Here is an 8230-nt window from a genome sequence, read left to right as displayed (position 1 = left end):
TGTAGGGAAGGAGGTGGTAGGGAGCGAGTATTGAAACCCTGCCACTTCTCTGCATTGTAAGACCTGCATAAGGACCTTTCGTAATTCTACCTCAAGAACAGGTGTGCAGTAAAAAGGAATAAGAAGAGAAAGAAGGAGACATAAATCTCTGTGTTGCTTTTAAATATTGTGGTATTTAGGAGTTTTCTTACAAAGGAAGAAGTACCATCTGTACTCCACTTTTTAGAACTAGAAGTAAAACCTAGGCAGAAAGATCTTTTTTTTCAGAACGAAATCACTTACATTTTCAAGGACAGCCACTAACCATTTAAAAGTACTTAGCAAAGTTACCTTGTGAGCCAGAAGGTAATACGCCTACAGAGATGGCCTTGGGCCGGCAGGTTCCACAATGGAAAAAGCCTGACATGCTGCCTGCAAGATGGAGGGAAAAAATAAGCTCATGCAGCTCCTCCCTCCCATTTCATTCTCTCCATCAAGGCCAGCACCAGCTGTGCTCTATTGTTTAGTTTGTCAGATCCTTATTTGGTTTTTATGTGTCCTCATTTACACCATCAGCCCCGCTACAGCCTAATTCAACTTTTGCTTTTTACTTAGGGCTAAACTGAGGTAGTTATTCTGAAACAGAGGACACTAAACTCTCACAACATTTCTCTGTTGTTGCTGTTTTGATAGCCAAGTTAACTAGGTAGAAAAAACCCCTCCAAACTATGTATGAAGGTAAGTGGACTCCTTAGCTTCCCTGTATGTTTGGATTTTACTTCCTTCAGCTTTGCCTGGTTAGAGTTGCACTATCAGCTGTTTATTTCACACTCAGAGGGCATATTCCCTTTTAGCTAACTGGCCTCATTCAGAGCTCCTACCATTTTTCTCAGATTAAAATTCCTCCCCCCCAGCCCTCCAAGTTTTTGCAGGATTGGTGTAGGGTAGTAGGACATTATTAGCTACAGATGGTTTTCAACAAGGGGATGATAATGGGAGAGTGTCTCCAGGCTGGGAAGAAATACAGATTTGATGCACTAACTGTAGGTCCATAACACAAAAGTCACATTTGCTTGTGCAGAGGAATACTTAACAAATTGCCAATGATCAGATGACAGCTCATGCAAATGAGGTGCTGTTAACAAGCTTATGAATGCTCACAGTGACTGGTGAAACTAGGCTTTCCTAGAAGTAAACCCTTCAACAGCATGATCTACTGTTAAATGCACCAACTCTTTTAATAGTTTGTATTTTCCTGGGAAGGAAATAAATGCATGTTGTTTAGTAAGGAACTGCTGCCTTGAACAGCCTCATGGATTTTGGAGAGATTTGACTTCTGAAGGCTTATGTTAGATCTATTTCTCATGTAGGTGTGGATTGAACTTGAGTAAAATCTATTTGGCTTATTTTCCACTATCTTATACCAAGTCTGCACCAAGACAGCACAGCAATTTTGCATGTAGCAGAGAAATTGCAGATTAGGTTCCCTCAGCTGAAACTTCTGATTTTTATTATTATACAGGCTTGTAACTCTGGTGATCCTACTTAGGTGGAAAGCTTTTCTATATAAGAACAATTTAATCTATGTTCTCATACCCAGAAAAGCACACAAGATTGTTACCTAGTTCAGTCTCCCACATTTTTAAATGGCTAAATAGTTCCTACTGTATTTGTAAGAAGGTATTATTCTTGTATTTCTCTCAAACACCCAGTGCATTTTTGTTCTTCAGCTTTATGTAGAGCTTAAAGACTGTAACACTGAAAAAAACCCTGTGGAAAGTGCTTAAATGTAAGAAATTCCCCAAATCAACTTTGATGGAATTTAATACTAAAGCATCACAGTAAACATATGGCTGAGACCCACCTATACTCCTTTATAGACCAATAATGCAGCCACATAATATGTTTTTCATCTTTCTTTCACCATTGGATATGCAGTTATGTTACAAAAATATTTCAGATCACAAAAGCAAAAAAGGTAATGGAGAAATCAATATTTGAAAGAAAAAAAATGGTTATTTTACACACAGTTCACAAAAGTAACTTCAGAAAAACAGAGAGAACATATTCAGAATGCCAGCTATTAACGTTATTTCATAAAAACATGGTTATTGGGTTCATGGAAAGACTGGATTATTTTTTATGAAAATTAGCTATGTCTTTCATAGAATACTTTATTATCTCAAATACCTGTTTTAGCTTAATGTAAAGAAGAAAGAAACACCAGAATGATAATTGGGTGACATCAAGTCCTGTCTGTCCCCGTAACTATTGAAGCAAGTCCTTGAGTCATGGAAGTGCTTCACAGAGCATAGTGCAGCCCATTACAGTGGTGATCAACATGAGAAAACAACTTGACTGGGAACATAAAGAATAGTAGTCTTGACTTATATTGAAGAACAAAAAGTTTTGGAATAGCCTCCTTATTTCTTTTTGGTCTCCTCTTAACTGCTACAGGTCACCAGGTTATAAAAAATATGAAGAGCAGCAATAACATTTGCCAAATCATAGGATTGTTTGGAACCAGCAAACCCAGGAGAGATGTCAATCTATGGTAGATGATGAAAGCTTTAAACAAAGTGATTAATTTCAGTTCACTCTGTTTGCAGGAAATTTAAATAAAGACATTTATTTCCAGGAAATTGAAATAAAGAAAATGGCCCAGATTTGTTTTTAGCTCTGTGCATCTCCTCCCAACCTTCAGAGTATTGCATGAGTTTTATTGGTTTCTGAACTAACCCACAATCCACACACTATAAATAAATAAAATACCAAGTTAATTATGTAGCCCAGAGGCACTTCTTTTTCACAGAACCTTGGCTTCTCAATAAGCTATCAATCTTTTTCTCCAGATGGTGTTGCCTCTCTTCAGTTGCTCCATTGTTTTCTTCCTTATTCAAGTGGTTTCTTGATTAAAATTTGTCAACTGCCCTTCCCCTAAGCATTCTCCAAATTCAAATAATATTTGCAGTTGTTAGGTGTAAAAAACAACAACCCAAACACAAAAAAAACCACTTAGACAGTTACTCACTAAAAATATTAAATGGAGAATGGAAACATGCATTTTATCTCTGTGTTCTCCCACAAGACATGTAGAAGAGTTTATCAGTAATATGCCAAAGGCCAGATGCTTACCTGGAGTGATAGGGTTCTACTGTCCCCTGGCTCAGTCCTCTCTATCTCTCTACACCTGCCTGTTCTCTGTTGTAAGCATAGTAGATAACTGAGCTATCTTTACTTTCCAGTTTTTATACGTATGTATGCATTTTTAATCCTTAGGTATCCCTGAAACTAAAAGCTGTTTTTCAAAGGAAACATTACAACTTGCATTGCCCCTCTAGTAACAGGGGAATATTTTTACTGTGTCACTCAGGGTAGTTCTCATGAAAGTCTATTGCTGTACCAGTAAGAGGTGAACTTCAAAAGATATCTAGTTTTAAATATTAAAAAGAAAACCTTAAAATATAGAGGGTTCTCCAACTTGTTGTTCAAATTTTCTTCATATAACATGCTGGAATGAAATCCCCTCAATAGCAAGTTTTTTAAGAAGTCTTTGAGAATCTTGCAGTCGATCCTAGGGAAGAAGTCTCAGGAGGATGGCTCTTACAATATCAAGTAAGAACTGCCTTTAGTCTTGGCCAGACCACACCTAGAACAGCCACACAAGAGACCAACAGCAGAAGAAAAAAGCACATTTCAAACTCGAGTTTAACACTCAAGAAGATATGCAGTTGGACACTGGGAAAGAGCACACAATTTTATTTATCCGACTCAAACCCAGCTATTCTACTCTAGGTGCCTGTTTTCACATTCTACTCCAAGGTGAAGAAGCCATGTCACTACAACTTACCTTTAAAATTGAGAGCTGTAAGAAAACTAAAGAAAAAAATGATGTGAATATTTACTTCACGGCACACTTCAGACACATTTTGTGACATCTGCATTTGTAAACTGGATGAATTATTTTTTTTTGAGGTTCTCCACTTGGAGTTAAAGGAATGACAATCATCTATGTTAGTCGCTGGGCATAAAATAGCAATATGAAATTCTCTCAAGCGTTTACTACATATCAAGGAGTTACAGCTCTTTAAGCAGACTTACTAAATTTACTTTTAATTTCCTGTCTATATGATAGATACGTATATATAAAGTTGCAAGACTGTCAGAGGTAAAATATTTTTACTTTTCAAATGGCAGGCTTATGTGTCATTTTTTTTCAAAATGTGATAGTTTGAGGACCATTTTAGTGTGAAATTTTGGGTCCTTAAAATCAGTGGTAAAAGCCTGATAGATGTGTTTCAGTCAGAAGCTCTCTTCAAGAGTTCTTTTGAACACTTGAACTTCAATGTAGTCTAAGTAGCCCTAAATTCACTAATTCAAACCCACTTGTTCAGCCAGGTAAGGTTTTCTTAAATCCTAGCATTCATCCCTGCAGGACGCATACAGGCCAGAGCCAGGACTTTCAAAGGTGACCACAAACTCACATTTGACTTTCCAGCAGGGAAGAACAAACCTTCTGTCTGTGTTTGAAAGTGGGGAAACAGAACTGAAAGTCCTAAAATGGTTAAGCACATTCAAAGACTTATTTAATTTCTTCTTCACTGCTTGAAGCTTGCAGAAAACACAACTGGACATTTTACAAATACTTAGTTCTCAAATGTGTAGTATTATAACCCTGCTGATGCATCGTGCCATATGTTGATGTGTTAGTGATGAATAGTGAGAAAACTGGAGGTCACAGGAGCTCACTTAACCTGAAGGGCATGATTTGTGCTGTGTGCGCTACAGTAGAGCTTGGGAGCTTGTGTCTGAAGTCTGCTTCTCGGATTCTACTTCAGTTCAGAAGAAGACATTTACTTTTTTTTTTTTTATCCCAGTTCAGCTCTTTTTCTAGAACTATGGGTCATAGTCTACTGTCCTACTAAAAAAAAATTACCTTTCCTGGTGTTCCAGGTTTTAGGATGCCACTGTTGTGTTAAACTTTTATTGGAAAGTACCTATAATATCTTATGTTATTTATTTTGACAGTCAGTGTACAACCACAGCATGTGCTGGTTCAAATATAATTTGAGGTGCTCTGAAGGGCCTGAACTGGCTTCTTAATTAAGTCTTGTGAGGGTCTAATTTGCTTTATACTAGCTGGCCTGAGTAACAGCCTGACAAGAGAAGCACAGAGCTCTTGTGAAAATGGCAAGTAAATGAGACTGTACTGAGCTCCAAGCATGAAAATGGCACTGGAAACTGAGCTGGTTTAATGAAAGCTTGCAGGTGTATACACTACTGCTCTCATTGCAGTGAGTTCGTACCTTTAGCTCTACTCCTTTCAGAGGCTAGAAAAAAATTAACTTCTAGATCCAGACTTCAGGCTCACTCCTAGCTTTTGTCCTGTGTTAGAGTAAGTGATGCAGTTTACACTTTTGTGCCCTTCCCATGCATCCCTAAGCTATTTATTTCCTAGCATACTAGACAGGGGCAAAGGCTGTGATGCTTGAAACAGCTGTTTAGGTGACTCTTAACCCTTTAAACAGACAAAGCACTAAAAGCTTCAAAGCCTGATTGAAGTCTGTGCCTTCCATTGGCCCAAGGGCTATAATAAAGGAAAAAAAAGACATAGTAAAAAAATGAATCCGGAGAGGTCCTGACATGTTTCTTTCCATACAGATTTTCAAAAGCTCCTATGTGGGGATGGAGGATGGAAGATATTGTCTGAAAGGTCTAAGATTAGAAGTTACCATAAGTAATCACAGCAACTAGAAGAGCACGCTGTGATGGTCCAACCAGCATGGAAGGAATTACCCATTTAAATGAAACAAACAAAAGTGTATTATTCCAAACTAAAAGTTCTTGTAGGATACACACTTGACAAAACAAAACATCTATCTAGTGAACCTCTACGTGCATTTTCAAAGGAAGCACATCATCTAATCCCAACAAATGGATTTCTTATTTTACTGTTTCTATGACAACTGTGTGCCTCTCGGAGCTACCAAATGAAATGAATGGTGAAAAACCACTTTGTATGGTAAATTGATTCCCAGTTCTTTGTCCCCATTATACAGCAGTGCTTCACTCCAAGATGCTTAGTGGTTTAAGCTGTCTTATGTTTCTAAATGGATTTTTGTTCTGTTTTAATCTAGAACATTAATCCTAGACCATGAACACTGAGGCCTTAGTTAAAAGTTTTTTACTTGTTGTAGATGTGTCTCTGTAACATGGTCTTAATTTTGTAACATCATGATACAAAAGTACTCTAAAGTCTTTGCAGTCCATCATCAACATATGACATGATTTTTTAAAGGTATTCTCATATTCTTGGTGGGGTCATATGTGGTCATCCTCTGATCAAATGTTAAAATAAACTATTCAATACAGTTTCATACAAATGGAATTTTGCTGTGGCTGTCATGGCCTAAAGGCACAGGAGAAATAACTGTTACAGGTAATGCTCTTTTTTTTTCATTATTATTTTTAGCATAGAAAAGCTGGAAGGTATAAGAACACTTCCTCATGTCTGAAACAGAGCTGATAGATTCAAAAGCTAAGCTGGGTTATAGAACTAATTTTTTCTCTCCAGTGGATGTGATTTTTATGAATGCCTTTTATGGGATCCTATTGAAGCTTCTCCTAGTTTCCTTTCCATTTGCATTGACCAGCTTTAGCTCCAACTGCATTGAAGGAGAAAGAAGCTGTCACACCACTCAACCTAAAAATGCCTTCGAGGTGGTTATTCTTCTCTTTCTTCAGTTTTTCTTCAGGTTATTCACAATCTTATTGTTTCTTACAGGTCCAGCTTAGCAGCTGGACTAAACTTCCTTGTCTTGTATCCCTGTCCCTCTCTTACGGTGAAAGGCCAAGTTTATTTCAGGATATCTTGATAGGAATATTAAATTAATGAAAGAGTTCAGCCAAGAAGCTTTGATAGAAAACTGCCACATAAACAAACTGAGGGAACTGTCTTCTAAGAAAATAGCTAATTTGCAAGTTTTCAGGTATAGGACATTTGAGGGAAGATGAAGGCCATAGCATGTATGTATGAAGAACAGCACATGCCGGAGAAGGGAACTTTTCTTACTCACTTGTGTATTGACACCTCATAATGCTATTTTGCAGACATTTTTCAATGCCAAGTCAAATGAAAATAGGCAAGAATACTATCGTCCAAAGTATGTCACTGGAGTTAGCTCACACTTTTTAATATATGCCATAGGATCATTAGTCAGAAGGTAAGAATAAGTAAAATATACTGAGGTTTCAGGCCCAAGTCCTCAAGCAAGCAGAATGAACTTGAGCTTAAATTTTCAGTATCCCAAGTCATTGTTTTTCAAACAGGAAGTATCATCTAGTCTAAATAAACTTTCCCTTCCCTCTGTAGAATAAATGTAAAAGTGAAATCCCATTCCTTCCTACAAGAGGTTTGAACTTCAAGAAACTACCTTTTTGCAAAGAGAAAGTCATAATTAACCTTAGGAAACTGGCCAATTTGGATTCTACAGACTTTCTTCTGTAACAGTAAATAACAGGGTACTTGGAATATAAGGTGTAGTTGTATCAACAGATTAACAAAAATGATTTCTTAGGAATATAAAGAAGCAGATCCTTAATTTATGACCTAACTGTGAAAAAAAAAGAAAAAAGTGTGTGTTTTGTGTGTTTTTAAAGACCATCGTTTTTTAGAAAGCAAAACAATACAGAACTGCACTAGTTTACATACAAAAATGCTATCACTACAGTTTATCTAGAATCTGTGCCTTTTCACTAAAATCTCCTCACACAAAAACTAGTAAAGTTTTAAATCTGGTACATTTAAAAACAGGAATAATGGTAGGGAGCTTGTTATGAACGTTACCTGTCTCACTGAGGAGTATTTTTTCACTGCTATTGCTAGGGACCACTCCTCTGCATTGTTTCACAAAACACTGTTAGGATTTAGCTCTGGGAAAACTGCTCTGAAATACAGTCCCTCAAACACTCATGCATCAGCAGTGATTACTGGATGAAGCCAAGCAATAGCCAATAATACCATTAATCACAAAAGGCTGATTCCTAATGAAAAATAAGCTTCAGAGCTCTGCAGGGGAAAACACACTCAACGAATAACGTGTTACTGCAGAGCGGACTGAAAATGCTCTGTAACCGCCCCATCTGCTGGTGCCTGCTAGCGCTGCACACAGCTGCTGTGGAAGTTTCTAGCTAACGCAGAAACGTAAGTGTTTTGGCTTGTCTTTGGGTCATATAACATCTGGTTTCATGC

Source organism: Chaetura pelagica, unplaced genomic scaffold (genome assembly GCF_000747805.2).
Source record: "Chaetura pelagica isolate M959 unplaced genomic scaffold, ChaPel_1.0 scaffold43, whole genome shotgun sequence".
NCBI lineage: Eukaryota > Metazoa > Chordata > Aves > Apodiformes > Apodidae > Chaetura > Chaetura pelagica.
Note: the sequence above shows the minus strand (reverse complement) of the source record.